The sequence below is a fragment of the Lampetra planeri genome, chromosome 3, assembly GCF_965212315.1.
Source record: "Lampetra planeri chromosome 3, kcLamPlan1.2.h2, whole genome shotgun sequence".
Taxonomy (NCBI): domain Eukaryota; kingdom Metazoa; phylum Chordata; class Hyperoartia; order Petromyzontiformes; family Petromyzontidae; genus Lampetra; species Lampetra planeri.
The window spans coordinates 29,074,135-29,098,235 of record NC_136109.1 but is presented as its reverse complement, the minus strand read 5'-3'; positions in this window follow the sequence as shown (position 1 = coordinate 29,098,235).

Genomic DNA, 24,101 nt, shown 5'->3' with positions numbered 1-24,101 from the left:
ATGTCTGCAACGAGGTGTCTGTAGCTGGTAGTAGAGCAAGAAGGATGTGGATTTTGTCCATGCACATTCGCTGCGTTATCCCCTTGCACGTGCGGGATTTCTCTGGTTCTCCGGATTCCTCCCACGCGTAAAACACTCCTTATAGAGGAATCGGACAAACATTCCAGTGTACGAGTTTCCTGAATAGGAGTCTTGAAACCCAGCGAGGCTTTCCTGGCGAAATGTACGCATGACGGTATTTCCGCTAAGCGTGTTCATTAAATCTCTCCCACGTTCAAAATTAATTGCATCCCATCCCATCTGGTGTAACGTCTTGAGCTGTAATTGCATGTAGGCACTTTATGAACCCAATTTCTGCCGTCGGATTGCACTATTTAACGCGCGGATGAGAGCGGGGGAGAGTGTTCTCCAACAAAGGGAATCTTGCTTCGGTCCAAACATCTTGGAAGTCCAGACATGGATTTTAGTTCCAAATTGTACTGGACGGCTGCCGGGGAAGGTGCTAGGCCATCTCACGGGGTTTGGGTTGGGGTTATCGGTGGGATTTTGTTTTTTGGTTGAGTTTGCGGTGGTTATAGGGGTTAGGTTTGGGGTAAAGGATAGGGTTTGGGTTAGGAGTTGGATTAGGGCTTGGGGTTATGGTGGGGGTTGCAATTGTGATTTTGGTTAAGGTTAGGGTAGGGGTTGGGGTTCGGATATGGGTTGGGATTAAGGTTAGGGCAGGAGTTAGGGTTGCAGTTCGGCTAGGGCTGAGCGTTGGTGTTGAGGTTTGTGTTCGTGTTGAGGTTCAGGGATTGGGGTTAGGCATCTGGCTGGGATGTGGTTTGGGGTTGCTGTTCGTGTCGGCGTCACACCGCGAGCAGTGCACGCATTGAGGAGTGGGGGCCGCGTGGCCGCATGGCCGCGGTGGCCGCGGTCTCGTTCCGGGAAGCGCGGTCGGGGCCGGGTCTCGTCACGCGAGGAGCGAGCCTCCTTGATGCGGCTGAGCGACGCCACGTGACAATGTCGTGTTTAGCAGCAACCCAGAATCTGTTGTGATGTGAACGCACGTCAATGTCAAGGGCGCGTCACGGCGTGACTGCGCCCGACGGCGACACGCGCTTGTGCACATGAACACCGGCAAGCACACACGTACACCCACACACACGTACACATGTACACACATACACATGTACACAAACACGTGCACACATACACATGTACACACACACGTACACACACACGTACACAAACAAAACAAAGACAAAGATCCCCGTATAGCCTGTAACAGACTGTTGGGGCAATTGCTGTTAGCGAGCACCTATGAAGGCCAGAACGGCACACGAGGGGGTGGGTGGCCAGCGCCACGCCCGACCGCCTTTGTTTCCCCAGTGGTGATGTTTACACACCACACCAGATACTCATTTGAGGCTGAGTCAACCTAGGGGAGGCCCCGGACTGGTTCAGATAATCGTCACTGGTGTTGGTCATGAGCGTGAATCGAACTCGTATCGCCGGAGTTCGTAGCGCAGCGCTAACCACACACCACGGCTCCCCCCACACAGAGACAAATCCACACGGACGCACATCTCAGTCCGTGCTTGGCAGCACCACCTTGAACGCTTCATCCGTAATTCACAACGACTCAAATCTTCCCCGTCTCCATCCCAATCCATTTTATTTTTACATGAGTGTCAGATTCATGGCAGTGCATGCGGCCCTTGCTTGGCTTTGAACCTGAAGTGATTCGGCGCTTATCTCAATCATTAAGGAAAAGCAATTTACGCTCAGAAATTAAAGAGAAAATTTAGAGAGAGAATGTGAGAGAAAGGGAGGGAGGGGGGAGGAAGAGACGACGAGCGATGCAGAGAGAGTGAGAGAGAGAGAAGGGAGAGAAGAGGCATGGAAAGAGAGAGGGGCGCTTAAAAGACGCCGTGGGAGGGGTTCTGCTAAAGAGGACTGCTCCTCCGAGATGGCAGAGGACAAGGGCGACCCATTGGGGGGCCACGGACACGAACCCTTTACTCAACTCGGCTGGATTTAGGCCACGGTGGAGGAGACCATGGGCGTGGAAGGTGGCGTTGAACGACACCGTCCCACTCTGCTGTGTGTGACCTGTACGTACGTATGTTGAACTTCTTTCGCACCCTACGTAGCCAACCGTGCTAATCGGAGGTGCGGGGGATGGACGACAAACTAAACACAAAAAAGCAGTTCTGGAAATTAGTTTTCAAAACGCGGTCAATTCCCCTTGGGCGAAGCTGCCCTAACCCTGGCACCTCCCGAGTTCGCACCGCAACGCACCACGGATTAGCGACGCCGCTTACGATGAGCTCCTCGGCTGCCCCAGATCGCCAATTGCCGGGCGATGCCACCTGCTCGAGTAGTCGATCTCTCCGCCCGTGCCCAGTGCGATGATTACTCGGCTGGTTGAGTTCAAGGGGCGCTTCTGCATTCGAGACTCGCGGTGGAGGTGGTGGAGGGGGGAGGGGGTCGACGTTATTGAAAAGGGGCTCTGAATAATAAGTGACCACAATAAGAAAAGTTGTCGCTTGACCACTTCCTGTTCACGATGAACGGAGCGAGTTGGCTGCGGAGGCGACCGACGTGCGGGTTTCGTGTCTTACCCAGGGAATCGAACCGAACCCAAAACCGGAGCGTAGAACCGGTTTTGGGGGATATTTTTGTAATGAAAATCTAACTTTAAACATTTTTCGGGCACCGGGATAAAAAGAAAACACAAAAAAGGATGTGGTCACAGGTTTAAAGCGGCTTCAAATATAAATGTGTATTGCGCTGTGCAGCTGGGATGGTAAAACGTGTTGACCCCACCACCTCCCACCTCGTGTGCGTGGGGACACCTGAGCCCGAAGTGGAAATTCCACATTCCTACGGCGAGCAGTGCGGACCGACCTCGCCACCCTACGACCATCGCTATTACGTTTAACCTACTATTACGTTTTACCTACTATTAAGTTTTACCTACTATTTACGTCTTATCTACTATTATCTATTATTTTACATACCTATGACGTTATACCTACGCTGCTCATTCGCAATCGCGCGCCGGTAATAGCAGGACAAAGTCATCCCGGCGGCCCCAATTTATATTTTCATTCGCCCGCAAAACTCATTTGATAATGGGCCTAAGTGTCCACCCCCATTATTCCATTAACGCCCTTCATTCAAATGTAGGTCAGGCCCGATCCCGATCACGCGCCTCTCCTCCTCCTCCGCAAGACAGGTTAACAGCGGAGAGCAAAGGAAGCCGGATGACCGATTACATTATCCCAGAGACCAGAATTGATTGTGTTCTACATTTTGGGCCGTGCTACGGAACAGACAGAACGTTCGGCGTTGTGGAGGCAGCCGTCACAACCGAGTGCTCGTGACGGAGGAATGCGTTATTTGGTAGCGACCCCACGTTCATCCGCCTGGTGTGCAGGAAGTCCGTGGGTCTGATCCCGACCTTGACGCCTGCTGTATATTTAGAGTTTGCGTGTCTTTCTGCCCGTGGTCATGTGGATTTCTCCAAGTCCGCAGGGTTTTCCCTCCACATTTATAAACATGCGTTTAGAATATTTGGCTGCTATTCCCACGTGATAAGCCACTTCGTTGAGCTGTCATTTGTGGTCAGATCGCTTCTGAAAAAAAGGTATACAGCCTAGTGAGCCTTACCTGATAACATACAAATTGATAGTTTTTTAGTTTACCATCCTCAAACCGTCACGGTCCCACGTCCCCCAGATACGCACGCCGGCTGACCGCCCGGATAGAGACATTTAATAGCCGTGTTTGTACACGGCCGCGCGCCCTGTAATCTATTCATTCATTGACCTCACGTGCCTCTTTGGAAAATCAATCACGGCTTTTATTTACGACGCCGGTGCTGAGAGCACGAGGAGCATCACTTGCCGGGCTTGGGGTGTGGAACGATCGCGGGATAACAACCACGCATCACAGTACACGGCACAACATCGGAGAGAACGAGACCCTCTTTACTTATTCACAGTGAATAGACTACATTATTAATTAAGGTACGGATTAATTTACGTGAATGCGTGCCTTGCTTAACGTTTAGCCTTGAACAGACTGTTGAGGCAAGTGCTGTTAGCGAACACCTTGAAGGCCCGTACGGCACACGAGGGGGTGGGGTGGGCAGCACCACGCTCGGCCGCCTTTGTCTCCCTCTTTTACAAGCCGCACCAGGCACTCATTTGAGGCTGAGTCGACCTAGGCGAGGCCCAGGACCGGTTCAGATAATCGTCACTGGTGTTGGTCGTGAGCGTGAATCGAACTCGGATTGCCAGAGTTCGTAGCGCAGCGCTAACCACTACACCCACCGCTCCTCCTCACACCACGCCTCAACACCACCGCATGCGGAGACGGAGACCGGTCGAATGGCTCTCAAACATTGCGGATGACGATGTCCTTAATTAGTATGAATGATCTACACCACCTTTGTCCTTCCATCGGCGGACAAAGGGTTCACATACGTCACGTCAGTCACGGGGGCTGTTTCACGACACTTCGCCATGCTGGTGAGAGCAGCTCGTGAAGGGAGGCGTTCATATTTCAATCGCCACCGGTGTTGGCCATGGCCGGAAATTAAACCGAGGTCACTGGTTCACCGCTCCGCCCATACTTTTTTCTAAGTTCTGAATTAAATGAAACGGCTTAGTGTGAACATGTACAAATAATTTAGTCCCAAAAATAAATGCGCTCACATTTTTGTTCAACAAAGGCCCCATTGACTCTACGCGCTCTCGCTTCCGGGTGCTGTACTTGAATGACAGATGAAGGTCAAAGTGAAGAGGTCATCGTGACCCATGGCCAATGTCACTGACGTCCACCACACCTTGCCATCGTTCCTTCCTTCTGCTACGTCCCACAGATGTTGCAATGTCAATGTCCGGCCTCTATTTTCTATCCTCAGAGCATTCCATCATCTGGTTAGTCAATTAATAAAGTAATCGAGCCTTTATGAATACCAGGAAAAACCTCAGAAAGTCTAAAGTTAGCGAGCACCCTATTACGGGGCACGAGGAATCGGTGTGGCGATGCACTCTTCGAGGGCCACGTGGTGGTACAGGTTCGAACCGAACGCAAGTTGCCAGGTTTCATAGCGCAGCATATGCAAAGCACTCTTCTTCTTACAATCATCGCACTGTGGTGTGCGAGTGCTCTCAGCGAGCAGCTGTTGAGAGGAGTGAGGGCACAGCAGGAGGTGCGCGTTGTAGCCAGCACGACGCGTGGCCACACGCGCACTTACTCACGCACGTGATCTCGAAACTCAACACCGAGGTGGGGGGGGGCAGCCCGGAGCAGACGGCCGAAGGGCGAAACGGAGACGCTCGCAGGTAAAAGCAGAACGGTGAAAACAAAACCTGCTGCCCCGCTCGCCGCCCAATCGGCTCAGAGCTGCCCGGCGCCGCGCGCCTCCGGTTGCGCCAGGCAGACGCCGGCTCATGAACAATTCACTGCGCCCCAAACCAATTCGCGCGCTCGTTCCAGCGCAGCGAGTGACCCACGCTCGGCCGCGTTTTGGGGGCAACGTGGCCCAAATGCGGCCGGCGCTGTACAGCCACAAATGTACAAATCCTGTGAGGCGGGAGAGGCAGACGCACGCACCTTCAAGAGTTTCAAGGTTGTGGAGAGCGGATCGTCATCTCCCTGTAGGAGGGACGAACTGAGCGACCAACTCGATCGGGGTCCTTCAAATGAGCGTCACCCTCCGAGGCCTGGGGCGCAGCCGCCATGCCTCTCGTGGGGTGCGGACTCCCCCCCCCCCCTACTCCCCCCCCCCCTACTCCCCCCCCCCTACTCCCCCCCCCCCCTACTTCCCCCCCCCCCTACTCCCCCCCACCTACTCCCCCCCCCTACTCCCCCCCCCCCTACTCCCCCCCCCCTACTCCCCCCCCCCCTACTCCCCCCCCCCTACTCCCCCCCCCTACTCCCCCCCCCCCTAACTCCCCCCCCCTACTCCCCCCCCCTACTCCCCCCCCCTACTCCCCCCCCCCTACTCCCCCCCCCCTACTCCCCCCCCCCTACTCCCCCCCCCCTACTCCCCCCCCCCCTACTCCCCCCCCCCCTACTCCCCCCCCCCCTACTCCCCCCCCCTACTCCCCCCCCCCTACTCCCCCCCCCCCCTACTCCCCCCCCCCCCTACTCCCCCCCCCCTACTCCCCCCCCCTCACTCCCCCCCCCTCTACTCCCCCCCCCTCTACTCCCCCCCCCTCTACTCCCCCCCCTCTACTCCCCCCCCTCTACTCCCCCCCCCCTCTACTCACTCCCCCCCCCTACTCCCCCCGCCCCCTACTCCCCCCCCCCCTACTCCCCCCCCCCTACTCCCCCCCCCCCTCATCACTCCCCCCCCCCTCTCACTCCCCCCCCTCTACTTCCCCCCCCTCTACTCTCCCCCCTCTACTCCCCCCCCCTCTACTCCCCCCCCCCTCTACTCCCCCCCCCCCCTCTACTCCCCCCCCCCTCTACTCCCCCCCCCTCTACTCCCCCCCCCCCTCTACTCCCCCCCCCTCTACTCCCCCCCCCTCTACTCCCCCCCCCCTCACTCCCCCCCCCTCTACTCCCCCCCCCTCTACTCCCCCCCCCCTACTCCCCCCCCCCTACTCCCCCCCCCCTACTCCCCCCCCCTACTCCCCCCCCCCCTACTCCCCCCCCCCTACTCCCCCCCCCTCACTCCCCCCCCCTCTACTCCCCCCCCCCTCTACTCCCCCCCCCTCTACTCCCCCCCCTCCTACTCCCCCCCCCTACTCCCCCCCCCCCTACTCCCCCCCCCCCCTACTCCCCCCCCCCTCACTCCCCCCCCCTCTACTCCCCCCCCCTCTACTCCCCCCCTCCTACTCCCCCCCTCTACTCTCCCCCCCTCTACTCCCCCCCCCTCTACTCCCCCCCCCCTCTACTCCCCCCCCCCTCTACTCCCCCCCCCCCTCTACTCCCCCCCCCTCTACTCCCCCCCCCTCTTACTCCCCCCCCCTCTACTCCCCCCCCCTCTACTCCCCCCCCCCTCTACTCCCCCCCCCTCTACTCCCCCCCCCCTCTACTCCCCCCCCCTCTACTCCCCCCCCCCTACTCCCCCCCCCCTACTCCCCCCCCCCCTACTCCCCCCCCCCTACTCCCCCCCCCCTCTACTCCCCCCCCTCTACTCCCCCCCCTCTACTCCCCCCCCCTCTACTCCCCCCCCCCTACTCCCCCCCCCCTACTCCCCCCCCCCTACTCCCCCCCCCCCTACTCCCCCCCCCCCTCACTCCCCCCCCCTCACTCCCCCCCCCTCTACTCCCCCCCTCTACTCCCCCCCCCTCTACTCCCCCCCCCCCTCTACTCCCCCCCCTCTACTCCCCCCCCCTCTACTCCCCCCCCTCTACTCCCCCCCCCTCTACTCCCCCCCCTCTACTCCCCCCCCCTCTACTCCCCCCCCCCTCTACTCCCCCCCCCTCTACCCCCCCCTCTACGCCCCCCCCTCCATCGGTCTCCCTGTGGCAAAGAGACACCAACAGGGTTTTTTGTGTACATCAGGTTGGCAACCCTTTGGAAGGGATTTTTCGGGCGAAATGGCGAAGTGATTTTTCTTGTAAAGGTCACACAAATGCTGAATGTGTCGATTACACAGTAGCGCACACACGGTAGTCGGCTCTGCACCGAGACAGCAGCCAGGGATTGTGTAGATTTAAGACAATCATCGTTCAGTGGAACTCCGCTTATCCGTGACGAAGTGGGAGGGGGGGGGCGAACTAGGCCGATCTCGTCTGGGGGTCCACCCAGCACCCACCCAGCACCCTCCCCGGTCCACCCAGTACCGAAGGCATCGTTCTGCGTGATAGCAAAAAAAAACACATCACAACTCTGCCATCCGAATTTCACGATCAATTAAAATTCGCCTTGATCTCTGCACGTGGAAACAAGCATGATTCCTTTCACGCTGCGCCTGCTGCTCGTGCTTTAATACAGACCCATGGCTTTCTATGTGCAGTATATATATGCGTGGGTCCTCCTTTACACGGAGTCCGCGTTGCAGACGTGGGGTCAATTACAAATGTAATTGCGTTATTCGGAATGAATTGCAATCACGGGGTAATTGTAATCGTAGGCGTCAGCTGACAATGCTGCTCTAATTGCAATTATGATTGACTCGAGGGCTGCCACGCCGTCCCCGTGAAGCACGCCACCTCGCCAGCAAGGCGTCTCGAAGTCTCTCCCCGTTGCCACCAAATCCCCGCCGCGTGGCTGTGGCCTCTTTCTGTGCGTGAGAATGCGGCCTGTGATGCGATGGAACACTGTACAACAGTACGATGTGGCCCAGTCGCATTATCCGTCAACAGGTAACCCCTCCCGTAACCCTGTGGCATTTAAACAACGCAACGTGAAAACTTCCCGACCCCAAGGTGCTCTACGCAGCCGGCAACTGTTTCTGCTCGCAGCTGTAGTCCCACCCGCGACGGCTTCGCACCACGGGAACCAGACATCTCCATTCATCTGCGGGTCTCGCTTTCGTCTCGACAAGCGGGGTTCAGAATCGATTCATCCGAATCTCTGCCCTTTTATGAGGCTCCCCCCCCCCCCCGCTGCGCCTGATGATCCCCGCTGCGCTTGCGCTCTTGAACCCCCCCCCTCCCCCCCCGCAGCCTCTTGCAGCGTGCAGCAGGGGAAACACGCTTCCGGACGCAGACGCGGCCCCGACGATGTCCCCCAAGTGAGCAAGGCCGCGCACTCTGGCCTGATGCCCTCCAATAACTCAGGGCTCTGGCGGCGATGAAAAAATGTCCTGAGATCTACTGGAACAGCAGCAGGAGCAGAAACCGTGAAATATTGGCATCAGCAGCGGAAATTAAAAAAGCAGCAGCAGCCACAGCAACACAGAAGCTATACGCAGCAGAAGGAGCCGTTAAACAGCAGAAGCAGTCGGGCCAGAAGGAGCTGTAGCAGATGCGGCAGTAATCAACAGTCTCAGCAGCAGCAAGTGAGTTGCAAGGGTATTGATGATAACTACTCACTACTCGGTAACCTGCAGTGCCACTATGTATGAAAGGGGCGATGCAGCGTCACCTCTCTGGGATAAACGGCAGGGGTCAAGGAGAGGTGAGAGCGGATCGAAATCACAGATTCCCGCCAGACAAACGGCCAGGGGTCAGATAAGGTGAAAGAGGATCCAAACGACAGATTGGAAAGGACCAATCAGAGGGTTCCACGAGGGAGCGTGGGATTGGACAGAGCCAGCCACAAACCGGTATAAAAGGGCGAGCGCTGAGCGCGCGAGGCAGTTCTCCCCACACGAAGACCGAAGCCCCCGGGCTGAAGATAGCTATGACCCTGGGCCAAGCCTTTCAGCCCTTCTAAGGGCTGAGGCTCAGCGTGACCATTGGCCGGGAACCCCCCGAGCGAGCCAGCGGTGGGTCAGCTAACCTCCCCTAGGTCCCAGCCGGAGGACGCTAGGTTAGAGGGTAGACTTAAGTATAAGTCCCGCCAAGTCCGGAGGCTGTACCTCCTTAGGTTGACGGGTAAGGGGACCGTATACCCCCTTGTGTGTTAGGGACCGTGTCGAGTAAGACAATAAACTGTGTGCCTCAAAGGCGTTTATTCGTCCGTGATTCAAGACACTACACAAGTAACAGCAGTGAAATATAAGCAGCAGCATCCTCAGGGTGGTTTTCTAAATACTGAACAGACTCAGTGTACCTATCAGGCATCCTCTCGGCTGCAGAAGCAAGAGGGTTTGTAACAAAGTCAGGCTTAGCAATCAGACAATATCTACAGAAGTGTGTGGAACAGCTGAAGATTTCAGTAAACCTTCCAATGTAATGGGATACAAGATTATCGCCGAGTATGCATGCTAAAGTCCCTTTAAATGTTTAATTTCCTACAGATATGCCACTCAACTCTATGCCATGCAAATAATCAACCATTCGATTAAAAACCTTCTCAGAAACAAAATATTTACAGTCCTTTTCCAGACACAACAATGCAAGTTGTATATGATTTACAGTTGCACGGTGTTGTGGATACAAATTTCCCAGGGTGTAATGCACTGCAAGGACTTTGTGTTTTTACTTTGCAGATCCGAGTGGATTAACCACTTCAAATGCATCTTGAAATAACACAATGTTGAGTGCCTGAGGATCAGAAGCAAACGATTCATTGGACTTAACAGCATGTCCATCACTTAGATCTTGCAATATACCTAGCTTGGAAGGGAGTGGATTTGAAATCTGACTCATGGTGTGTGTGTCTTTAAGCAGTACCTGTAAGCTTTCTTTTAAAGGAACATAATGGAAGTGCCTGTGCTGAACTTTTTTGTCATTCCTACCCAAAGAAATCTGTAGCGGCTTCACAAAATTGAATTTTGTTTATAGAATTGAACTCTCTTATGATGGGTACTAAGAACTCCATGATTAAGTGCCGCTTTAACAGGGCTTTGTTCAGATATGAGCTTCCCCACATTTTCTATAATGTGTTCATTGGGCACTCCTGCTGTATTTCCTGGAGAGCTCTCATTTCACTAACCATGTGTGTGATCGCTGAAGCTGGAACAATAAGTTTTGCCTGTAAACTAAAGTGAAACTGGGCACAATTGTCAGTGTATGTCTCTTGCAATGACTCACCATTGCTATTTTCTTCCTCTCCTACCTCAGCTAGGTTAATAGTTTCTGCGGGATGTTCTATATATGTAGGTATGGCTGTTGTTTATGTAGATTTAGGCTGTTCTACAGCATCACTCAGATTAGCTGAAGAAATATTTGTTACGCCCCAGCCCTTGTGATATCTAGATATATGGGAAGTAAATGATGACTTCAATGTAAACTTCCTGCCACATCCCTCGAATGGACAAATAACCTCTAGGCGCTCCTGCAGATGATAATTCATGTGACCTACGAGCTCGTTAAAGGTCCCACATTCTTTACCGCAACAATCCCAGGAACATTTCAAAGCCACAGAAATATTGCGTCGTGTATTTGAATATGGTTCTGCTCTCAAGTTATGGTGAACTCTTGTAACATGACTATTAAAGGAACTAAATTTGAAGACCTTCTACCACAAGTTGGAAATGCACAAGACAACTGTGCATTATGCACATTTCTATGTTGCCTGCAGTGTCTTATATAAGCAGTGACTGAGGCATTTCTAAAGTCACATGCTGAGCACCTGGACATTGTGTGTGCAATGGCTAATCTTTAATGGCTTAGAAAAGAAGTCTAAACAAACCAGCATCATAGTATACACTGCTGCATCTCCACAGCAGTGGTTCTCAACCCTGGTCCTGGCAGCCACAGTCTCACATGTGTTCTAGGTCTCCCAAAATGACCAACGCCTTCTGAACCGAGAAGAGAAATTAAAATAGTCCAATTAACACAATAATTAGTTAAATTAGGTAGTTAATCCCTTCAAGAACAAAACTTTGCAACCCATTAAAATCACACTTTACTAAACTGTAGGCTACTTACTAGCGTTTTGTTGAGGTCCTGGCCTTTGTCCAATTGTAAAAAAAAAACATCCAAAAATTCAGTCCTGTCGATGATAATTGAAGTGTATGTGTTTTATATGCCTTTACATTTCATCACGGAGAGAGTCTTACCAGCAAAAACCGAAGAATAGAAATATTGCTGCGTGTTGGAAATGAAGCAACTCTCAATCTCTCTCCCGCATTTTCCTCGAGCTATCCGACAATGCACTTCTCCGTAATATAACGGATACTCCGTTAACATTTTTCACTACAGCAATTTTTCCGTGAGTAAATACAATTTATTTCGCATGTAAAATTACGGATATTTTTTTACAGTGTACTGTACTAGAAGCAGCAGCAGCATCAGACATGTCCGTATGGGAACCGTTTGCTCGCAGATTTACCTGCATCGTCTGCCAACCAAAACTGGCAGCATCTGCAACAGCTGAAATCGTCCCAGCATAACCAAAATAACCGCCGCCAGATAAACACCAAGCACATGGAGAAATTGGACGAAAATAAACCTCACAATTACACGTCTTTTTTTCCCTGTCTTATTTGAGATGACAAGGGGAATGAAACTGCTCCAATGCGGAGAAGGGACACCGCCCGGATCAGCAGCGCGCTGCGGAACGCGCGTCAAAAACAGCCGCGTCCGACGAATGCCGCCCTGGGAATAATGCTTTTAAAATAAAAGGCACTGCAGCAACATCGACTGTTGTACTGTAGTATGCTCCAACGTCTGCGCTCCCTACCTTCACCAATGCGCGCTGACCAGCGTGGTGAAGTGTTGTCGCATCACCCCGCCACCCCCCATGACCTGCGTGGCGTGTCGAGGCCTCCATCCAGCAGCGAATTGGCAAGACGGCCTCTGCACGTGTCCGCTCCAGACACTCAGGACTTATTTCAGTCCCGGTAACGGCGGTCGTGGGTTTTTTTTCGAAACGGTATTTTTCCAGGGCTGTGTGCCCGATGCGGTGACGCCCACCACTCAGCCTCGCCACGGTTGTCTCTCTGCGGTTGCCCACGTTTGGTTCCACTCCGCATTTCACGTTTTCCTCCGAGCTCTGACATTCACAAAAGATGCCATCACTTATGGGTGCGGTGGCAGCACCGTCCATGGAATCCTGAATCATGGAATAAACCGTCGGCCAAGACATCATTAGCCACTCCACCCTTGCTCCGCATGCTCTCACGTAGATTCCAAAGCAGGTTTCCAACCAACAATCCCAATCTGGGTTCCATTCCAGGTCTTAGCTGATATTTTTCTGGTCCAAAACCAATGTTGTATTCCAATTCCAGGATCCATTCAGATCCCAACCAATATTCCATTCCACGATCCCTCACAGGGTTTATCCGAAAATGCATTCCAGATTCGATTTCAAGTCTTAACCAAAATGCCATTTTTGGTTCGATCCTAGTCCGAACCTAAATTCCATTCCAGATTCCATGACGGGTCTGATCCCCATCCCAAGTCCCAACCCATTGGCCAATTACATTTTAAACATCTTGAGGGAAAATGTCCCGTAGTTTTCCACTTCAATCGGTGTGAAGTATGGGAATTTGTTCCATTTTACGTGTTATGCAACTTGTCACGTGGTCCCAATCGAGACCCCAATTCAGATGCCACAACAATAGGGCACCGTTTCAGTAGTCTCACTGCACAAGTAAAACAAATAAAGGGCAAAGTCCCTCCCTCCCACAGCAATGTGGAATTTCCACCATGGCCTCATTAGGGCCACGAAGGGAGAAGAGCACAACGCAACGCTCACTTGAGACATTTTACTACTGTCGTCTTTAGCCTAAACAAAGAGTCCGCGTTTTCAAGTTGGGATCGTGTCCACGAGAAAACATGTGGATTCTGTTGAGAATTGACAGACTTTAATTCTCGAGTCCAGGCTCAAAAACTCCCCTCTTCTCTCCTCCCCTTGTGACGACCGCTCGCCTCCCCGCGCAGTGTCCGCTCAGCCGTTTGAGGCCGCACTGGAAGTCGTTAGTCCAGTGGCTGCCCGCCCCACCTCGAGGTTGCCCCTGGGGCTCTCGTTGCTGCTGTTCTCGCTGCCCTGGCTGCCCCCAGGAGTTGTTTGTCGTCGTTGCTGGAGCTGGGCCCCATTAGCTTCGTCTCAGGCTGTGGAGCCACAGCGTCACTCGGTCTCCCCCCCCCTCTCTCACCCCACCTCTCTCATTACCCTCACCCCTCCCCCGTAAATGTTGAACAGAGTCTTGAGATGTAGTCGCTATATAAACGAGCATTGCAATCGCTGTTGACGTTTGCGTTGCACAACAACTTTAACATTGGTCCAGACGGACGATGGGCCTCGATGTTAATTCAAATTTTGCTATGGCGAAAGAGGCCTCTGTCTGTTTGTTCAGCTGCCCCGACAGCCACATCAAGACGTCTCTCTGTTTGCCCACCCACGTGTCTCTATTTATTTAGCAGTGCTGATACCCACAAGGCATTGTCTCGGATCATGTTGGAGCGGCCCGTGGGCAGTGGCTGACTGAGCGAGACCTGGCCTCGCACAGACGCCGACGCGATGAGGAGACGGGGTTCTTTGGGTTTTTGGGGGGCTTGGAGTCACGAAGGGAGGGGGGTGGGGAAGGGGCAGGGGGCTGAGCGAGTGGCGCGATGCCAGGGCACCGAGTCAGTGCCAGTCCATGCTTCCAGATACGGAGAAGGAAAAACCCGCGCAGACGAACCCACAAACTCCCTCTGACTCATGCTTGTCGACTCCAATCCTCGCGACGCGCAGGCCAGAACGCCTCCGATTCGCGATTTGTGAACATTTTCTATCCCTATTGCAAATTAAGTGACCGCACACTGCACTCGTTATACACGCAACCTGATGATGGTTACTTGTGGAAGTCTGGGGGGGATCGTTAGGACTGCAGCTGGGAAACGCTGCGCTCGGGGCGACCCACACGATGACCTCGTCCTGCCTAATGAGACGTCAAATCCTGAGAAGCGCTTCGGCCTGCAGTCCTACTGAAGGCTCTGCAACGCCACCGTCAGCCCAAAATGTGTCTTTATTTATATCAGAGAAGAGACGCCTCGACCCGGGAGCTTCGGGTTCGGGCGAGGGAGAAGATAAACCTCAACCCTGGAGACCACCGTGGCCGGTTCCTCGCCACTGGCGTCTCCACATCCATAGACAACAACAACAAACACAAAAGCTGAGCGAGTGTGGCTCTGGTTGGACTACTCAACTGACAGTCGGAACGAGCCGAGTTTAAACCCTGGGGGGGGGGTGGGGGGGGTGGGAGTCCAGGACTGAGCCGCATGATGGGCGTCCGAACACCACAGCGGTTCACGCGACATCAGCCCCCCCCCCCGCGCTCTTCCGTCTCGTGGCGTTGCGACGGCGCGGCTGCTGCTGCTGCACGAAGCGCATCACCTCTGAGCTTGTTTTCACAACTCTCGAAAATAAGTGGCGATTAGATTTAGTTTGCAGCAAAGTGTCCAGACTGTTTGCCTCTGCGTCGCAACGCATTGTCACGTGGAGCTACACCCCCCCCCCATCCTCTCCTCCTTCTCGTGCCCATGTGCATCAACAATCCACTCCCCGAGTCGCTTATGACTCGCGTTACGTAAACAAAGCGAGTCATTCACAGCAGTCAAATCGACGCATTGTCTGCCCAGCACCAGAGCCTCGCTTAGAGAGCCAAGGATGCACAACGGGGAGCAGTCGCCTTGCCGCTCGAGAAATGTAACGGCTCTTATCTTGTGCATTAGAACAATACTGCCACGAATAATAAGCACACTTTATTATTTCCAAGAAAGGTTCTCAGAAGTGGTTTTGTTCAGGAGGAGTCCTGCTGAATTCTGGATGTTTGGCCAATCCCATTAGGGGGGAGTTGGTCTCCTGCGGGCGGAGACCGGAGACGACCCCCACGCCTTGCTTATCTTCACGGTGGGACGCGCAAGCACCCAGACAAAGATCCCCCGTATAGCCTTCAGCAGACCGTCGGGCAAGTGCTGTTAGCGAGCAACAGATGAGCCAGCACCAGCCCCGGCCGCCTTTGTCTCCCTCGTGTTGATGTTTACACATGGCAGCAAGGACTGTACTCGTTTAAGACCGAGCCATCTTAAGGGAGGTCACGGTGAAAATAGTCGTCATTGTTATTGGTAGCACGTGAGCTGGAATGGGACTCGGGTCGCCGAGACAAATATCCCCCATATAGCCTTCACAGACGTCTGGGGAAGGTGCTGTTAGCGAGCACCTATTAAAACAAGCGCGCGGGATCTCCATTTTAATTGTAATCGCAGACCAGGACACGCCATCCAAAGCCCTCAACAGATGGATTCAAGAATGCTGTGCGTCTCAGGCTGCCCGCAATAAGTTTGAGGCTTTGCGAAGATAGCGATAAGAGAGCCACTTCAGTGACGTGAAGCATTGTGGGAATCACGCCGCAGTGACGTCACAACGACGTTCGAGTGTTTTGAGTAAATCATCAGCCGTGGTCGATCCACTGCTGGATGAAGATCTCCACAGGCTGTCGCCGCCTGTCACTTGTCTCGCGATCCCACATCCCATGCGGCTGGAGCGCACGAGGCGAATTCACTGCTCCATCTCCGCCCATGTAGAGCCGCCTCGGGCGTTCCGTCTCTTTGTTGTTTCGGTGACACGTGGCCAACTGCTTAACCAAATCCGGCCACAGTCACGGAGAGACGCCATTTGCCACGGTCGCAATTTGCGATTCACCACGTACGGCGGGCTGACGTTTCAGACAATGGCCCTTCTTCAGAGCAGAGAGCGAGAGGGCAAAGCTCGGCTTAAGTGAAGCTGGAGATCTCTCCGTTAAATCTCGTGATGAGGAGCCCGGGGGGGGGGGGGGGGGCTGCTTCTGCTTAATGATTCGTGAAGTCGTCTTTAAATTCGCCTCCATCACCAGTGGTCACCCCCCCGCCCCCACCCTGACTCGTCACAACCCACTAGCCTCCTCCACCCCCCCAGACACTATCCACGTGCTCACCCATCCCCCACAACCACCACTCCCTCGAGCGGTTGTTTAACCCCGAGACACGGATAGAGGGGAGTGGGGGGCTCCCGAATGACGATAAATCTACTGCTGGATGAAGGCCCCCCCCCAAAGTGATGTATTTACACCACACGAACACAGCCATTGTGTGCTCCACCAACAACAACCGGCGTTCGCCCCTGCGTAGTGCGGTCACGTCGCCGAGGTGGTTGTGCCAGGCTAGGTGCACGTCCAGGTCACGGGAAGTATCGACGGCTCGCTGGCAGCTCGTGGGGCAGACCAATGTGTTACGGGTAAACTAAGTTCTGTATCAGCTGAGACTGGCAGGCGGAATCACAATCTCCACCTGATGTTGGCGGGGAACGCATCCCAGGTAGTTGGCATTATGGCGTCGCGCGCGAACCGCTGCACCACCGCTCCCCACACAAAGACAAGGATCCCCCGTAAAACCTTAACAGACTGTTGGGGCAAGTGCTGTTTAGATGCTCGCTAACACACGCACGCAAACATTCGCCTCTTTACGACAGAGAACACGCACCCAAGGCGTTGCCTGGACAGGCCCAACATAATCGCTCGACTATTTATTTACCACCACGCAAGACACCGATTGTAGAGAGAAGAGGGTTTTGCCCAACATTCCCAAGGCGCGATGCACACTTGGAACAAGAGAGTCCTGAGGCTCGGCGAGGCTTTCCGGACACGTGAATCGACGCACGATGACACGAATGGTGCCAGGCACTGTCCATCCACAGAGCTCACAAGCAGCACCGCCCTCGCTGAGAAGGAGGCTCCAGGAAGAAAGAGAGGGGGGGGGGATTCCTGGAGGGCTTTTAAGTCCGCGCAGGCAGGCCGACCTCCCGACCCCGGAGCCAGCTGTAATGGGTTGCCGCGCGCGCTCTCCGTGGGGTTTCCGTCACCCTCCCTCTCGAGTGGGAGCAGGCGCGAGCCGACAGCGCTGCGCGTACCCGGGTGGAGGTGGTCCTATAGAATCCGGAGCCGTTACTCAGAAACTCCGGGCCTTCGCGAACCAACGCGGTCCCCATTTCTGACTCTCCTCCGTTCAAATATGTTGTGCACGGAAGTCAACCTTTGCACGCCGCACGCGCCTGATGATTGCGCAGCATGTTCCACGAGACGTACACGGAGGACCAATGGATCACGTGCTTGGTAGGACAAAACCAGACAAGATCCGACCCCCCCCCCCACCGCGGTGTCGGATGAAGCTAGTGCTGGGCCTGTAGCATGCTGTTATAAAGGGGCCCCAAATGAAAAAAAACACATAGATATTAAAACAAATGTTTTACTTGCATAGTAAAGTAATTGTATTTTTTAATTGGCTATACAGTCAGATAATACGACACCCGGTCATTCATCGAAGTTGAAGGCAGTATAGTACTATAGTAATAGAGTAAGTGCAGAATCACTGAACCATAGTTGGTAGCTTGAAAGCATTTAGCGCGGGGCCCTTGAAAGTGCGGGGCCCGTAGCTACTACTACATATGTAGTTACTACATGTGTAGCTAGTGAACACCACGCCGCCTTTGTCTCCCCAGAGCGAGCGTTTATACGATGCACCAGGAACTGTACTCATCTTTAAGGCTGAGTCGACCTTATTCGCTACGTTTTGCGCACATGTACCTACATACACCATGCAGGTCTCTCTGTCGTGTCAATCAGCGTCCGGGATTCCACGGCAACCTCTGGCTGCAGAGGGAAGGTGAGGGGGGAGGGAGGTGTAGGGGGGAAGAGAGGGGGGGGGGAAGAGAGGGGGGGGAGCCGAGTCCGAGGAGTCGCGCGATCGGACAAGAGCCCCTGGCCGTGCCTGGGGCACTCCAGGAACGGCCCAAGCGCCGTGGGGACGCGGTTCAACGATGGGTCGTATTAACCGCGTGCGTCATTCGGATAAGTGGCGATTTACTTTCACATTCCTCCTCTCAGAGGTGAGTCTATCATCCGTAGTACAACTTCTGTTGACTTTCTAACGGCGTTGCTGCTACTTCACTTTACCGACCGCCGAGGAATTAGGCGATTTTATTAGCCTAACAAATTAGTTGGGGCCTGCCAAAACAACTCCGTTGGGCAGCAACAAAACCCGAGGAATTATATTGCACCCGGGACAAATATCGTTTCGAACTTTAAAACCGCTCGAATATATAAAAAAACAATCCCTCACACTGCGGGGGGCAGGGGGAGGGGGGGTCTCCCGTGGCGTACAAACGTGGCGATTTGCCGCCTCATAGCCCCGCGCAGCCCTGCCTGGCGCCTCGGCCCAACTCCTCGGGGAGATCATCCCCCCAGGAGGATTTCTCCACAAATCTATCTTCCGCCTGATGATGCTGGTCGTAATTCTCTGGCGAAACGTCGCACTCGAAATGGCAACGTCATGGGTTTACTCCCCAACACACCGGTGTCGTGACTTCGACTCGGACACGTTCATTCTTGGAGGCAGTTCTTGTATTCAACCGAGCACCCTTTGCGGAACGCACACCACACGCTGGTGCACACTCTTCTGTCGTTCGTGTATACACAACGCTACGTAAGTTGCTCGCCTATACACAACACGAGCCGTCTGACTCTGACGGCGCAGAACCGAGACAGCCGACCACCGTCTAGCAGCGCAATGTCAGGTGAAGACGACAGCGACGATGGCGACGATCTTCAACAGCAACGACGACGGGGATCCACTCCAAACGACAGCCCCCAGATCCCCTCCCGCGGGGCCCTCTTACACCGTCAGCGCGGCCTGGCTCCGCCCCCGGACCACGCCCCCTTCTGGAACCTACTAGCGGGTTCTCAATGTGCCCCTTCCGTAACTTTTCCCCGACATCCTCCTCTGGTCTATCACGTGACCTGCTGTAAGTCGGGGCTGCTGTAAGCTGCAGATCCCTTCCCTGCCAGCAGCCAGCGCTATGCTGCCACGTGACCGATTCTATGTCACTACACTAGTAACGAATTGGCACGTTTTGTTTGCGTGACAACCCTTACTATTTGGCTGTGTCGGGTGATGGCGGGTTTAACGACGCATTTATATTTACGCAATTAACCCAAAAAACCTCTATTATGGATAATACAATATTGGTCGCGAAAGCCTACGTGTTAAACTTCTCGAAAGAGAGCTTTTATAACCACACCGTGGCTTTATGTAAACAGTATGCATATATATGTACTGTCAAAAATCCCCCGTATAGCCTTCACAGACTGTTGGGACAAGTACCGTTAGCGAGTAGTAGCACCTATGAAGGCCGGCACGGCACACGAGGGGGTGGGTGGCCAGCACCACGCCCCAGAGCCTTGGTCTCCCGAGTGGCGATCATCGCACCAGGTACTTGTTTGAGGCTGAGTCGACCTAGGGGAGGCCCAGGAACGGTTCAGATAATAGTCACTGGTGTTGGCCGTGAGCGGGAATCCAACTCAGGGCGCCGGGTTCGTAGCGCAGCATAGCGCCAACCGCTACAACTACCGCTCCCCACGTAATCGGCTCCACATCGTATGAAACGTATGCGCGTGTTCTGTATGAAGACCCTGGGCACAACACTGCGGTGTACACATTGTGGTAACAAATTCGAGGTAGTTTTACGATTTGAAATTAGGGTGCGATCATGATCGCTGCATAGATGGGGACCGTGGGGAGGCAGTCAGTCACAGGCAGCGAAGGTTTTGAGCCGTGGATTGCAAGAGGGACAGGGAGTTGGCAGCACGGATGGCTGGGAGGAGGCCGTTGCAGACTCCTGCAGCACGAGAGAAGGAGAGAGACATCGAATGGGGCCGGCTGGAAGCCGTGAAGCTGCACCACTCCGTGAAGCTGCACCACTCCGTGAAGCTGCACCACTCCGTGAAGCTGCACCACTCCGTGGAGCTGCACCACACCGTGAAGCTGCACCACTCCGTGGAGCTGCACCACTCCGTGAAGCTGCACCACTCCCTCACCACACAGTACACACCACACAGTACACACCACACAGTACACACCACAGAGTACACACCACAGAGAACACACCACACAGTACACACCACACAGTACACACCACACAGTACACACCACAGAGTACACACCACACAGTACACACCACAGAGTACACACCACACAGTACACACCACACAGTACACACCACACAGTACACACCACAGAGTACACACCACAGAGTACACACCACACAGTACACACCACAGAGTACACACCACAGAGTACACACCACACAGTACACACCACAGAGTACACACAATGTGAAGAGACGCACACAGGGTAGAGCCGTGCCGCTGGCTCCACGTGTTCCCTGCGGTGAAGCAGCACTGGTGACGGACAGGGAGAGTTTGAGCGCAACAGGGAGGCTGCCCTGGACCCCGCTGCCAGTGCCCGGCTGTATACTCTCACAGTACCGTAGGGATGATTTGGAATCTGTTCCTTTAGGATGTGTTTTCTAAAGTGGCTGGCACTTGGGCTAATGACGCAGAGGTGGGACAACTGGCGGCCTGTGGAGCCTGGCACAGCACGTGGACACCGTGTCTCGACCCCCCCCCACTCACTTGCCCCCCCACTCGCCCAACCCCTCACCCCCCATTCGCACCCCCCCCCCCCCCCCGCAGCTGGTCCACGCACCCACAAGGCTGGCACGAGGTTGTGACAGACGCTGCGGAGTTGTGTGCGTGGCACGAGGCGCCGTGCAGCTGCGGTCGTCTGCTGCCCGCCCCCCCCCCGTGCCACTGCTGCAAGACGCGGCAACAGTCGCGGCAGCAGTCAGATCCACCTACAGCTGCCACGACCACCATCGCGACGACACTCACCATTCATCGTCGTCTACACCACCACCACCACAATCATCGCCGTCGTCATCAACGACTCCCATCAACACTGCCGTCATTATCAGCTGCATCGCCACAATCATCGTCATCACGGTCTCCATGACGACCATCATGGTGTTCATCTCTATCAAACGCCGCAATCATCACCATCATCTTCACAATTATCTTCACCATCACTTCTGCCATGACCACCACAGTCATCTCCAGTGCAATCACCGAAATAACCACGAGCACCAAAACAAGCCTAGTCGCTGTCATTGTTTTCCCCGTGTCGGTTGTTCTTTTCTAATTCTACATACATATGTTATTCATTTCTCTTATATAAACGCATATTTGTGCCCAGACAATGGCTTTTTAGGAACAAAGTAAAAAATAAATCAGCGTCTTTGCGCACTCTCACACACATGTGTGTAGAGTCGCGCCATTCGAACGCGATCCACGCGTCGCTCGGTTCTAATTATCTCGTGCAAACAAAGCCAACAGTTTTGATTTAAAAGCGAGACTTTGCGGTGACCTCCATCCCTATCTCCCCCGGCAACCGGAAACCCCCCCCACCCCCATATATACATCACGAGAAAGACCGAGTGAGTGAGCGAAGTACAAACCCGCGCCACATTGATACAGAGAATAACCTGCTCGTCATCACAAGTGTGCCAATTAAGTAAAGGGACGAAAGGGGAAATTAAATTACCAATTATGCTCTTGACGACTTCTTGATGTTTGTTTACCGAGCGCGCACGCGACCTCTGCGCAGCCTCGGCAGTGCAGCAGTCACGTCCATAAAGCAGCCTCCCTCCCACTCCCTCACTCCCTCCCCCTCCCCTCCCCTCCCTCCCTCCACCTCCCTCCCTTCTTTTTTACGATCAGTGGAAACAAGAAGATGCTCGGTGTAGTCGGCACTTTGCTTCGTTCATCATTTTTTTTTCTTCAATGCTTTGCTTTATGTGCCCCCCCCCCTTTTTAAATGAAATATTTCACGCTCTGCTCCTTCCGTCCCTCCCAATCCCCTTCACCTAACCTCCCCCACCCCTCCCTCCCTCCCTCCATCCCCTTCCTCTCTTCCTTCCCTCCCTCCCAATCCCCTTCACTAACCTCCCCCACCCCTCCCTCCTTCTATCCCTTCGATTCCTCTCTCCTTTCCCTCCCTCCCAATCCCCTTCACCTAACCTCCCCCACCCCTCCCTCCCTCCATCCCCTTCCTCTCTTCCTTCCCTCCCTCCCAATCCCCTTCACTTAACCTCCCCCACTCCCTCCCTCGATGGCGTGCCGGCGACTGGGCACGAATTTCCATCTCGTGACATTTCACGTGGCCGCCCTTGCCGCGCAGCGATTTTAAAGAACCCAGAGGCTTCTGGCTCGGCGCGAAATCGCAATGCGTTTCATAACTCACTGAGCAATAAACAAAATGGTAATTAAATAATGCCATGTGCCGGGCCCCGAATGCATGCGAACGGTATAAGCGAGCGAGCGAGTGAGCGTGGTGCGCGCGAGTGACTTTACCGCAGTTGCAAAGCAGAGGCTGCCCTTGATACTTTGCGGGCAGAGAGCAAGTGACGTGGAGTAGTGAGTTGAGTTCACTCAGCAGAGCAGTCCCAGCGGAGCACTCGGGGGGAGTATTATGAGAGATGTGATTGGGATTATTGGATTCCCCGTGGCGTCGTGTTTACGTGTAGCAATGTTATTTTTGGCAATGCGAGAATGCTCATATTCGATGTCGACCTGGCGACAGCATAGACACCTGGTGTACAGCACTGCACCTGAACAGGGTGACGTTCCCAATGGCAACGTCACGGTACAATTATGGCAACAAAAATACAAGACTATTAGTAGAACGAATCATTAACAAAAAGCACATGTACAACTTAAAGTGTACGTGATGTGTGCTCACGGGATGTATGATGGATGACGACGATGGCAATGATGCATATCATGACGATAGATTGTTGCTTATGCAATCGATGATTAATGATAACGATGACTATGATAATAAATTTCGGCTATGACTGCAACAATTAAGCTGATGACAATATTTAAGATGAAACAATGCAGTTGATATTTTAGATTGATGACGTACGATCATGATGATGATGATGTTTGCTGATGTTTTTGACAACAATAGATGACTACTGATGAGATGATGATGACACTGAGCTTACATTGTTTCTGATGTGATGACCATAACGATGATGATCTTGTTGATGAAATGAAGCCGATGTGATGCTGCGTGAAGAAATATCGCGAGGGTCACGATGCTGACCCCCACCACCACCGCCCACTGACGCAGGTGCCGCTGTCATCATCCATCTGTGGCGATGCTCCTCATTCGGTGCATGGAATGAGTCACGAGCCAAAAGGCGCTGGAACATCAAAGCCAATCGGCATCCTTTCATCATCAATTATAGTCAATCATCGTTGCTGCCGCCGTCATTTTGGCACAGCTTTGAGTGCACATGCCACTGATTGGGGTCCGTCAATGGCGCTCGGGTGCTGTGCAGCGCTCGGATGACCGGCGCCTTGACGTCAAGCTCGGAGCCAGCGCTATCATCATCATCGTCGTCGTCGCTGGTTCCTCTTCATCGCATTGTGTCCACTTCACCCATGAAGAGGACCCCCGTGCAGCAGCAACTTCAATACTAATGTCAACTCTCAAAAGGGAGAGAGAGACAGCAACTCTGGAGGGACGAGGAGCCACAGCCGGGGACGCATCATCTCCCAAGTTCTGAAGTCCTCAGTGTATTCAGGTGTCATCGGTCCATTCATGAGTGTCCACACCATGGGAGGAAACCGGAGCACCCCGAAAAAAGAAACGACGCGTGCGAGGGGACAACACCGTATCCCGTACAGAGAGAGCAGGTGGGGTCCACGCTTATGGGACCGCCTTCTCCCGGCG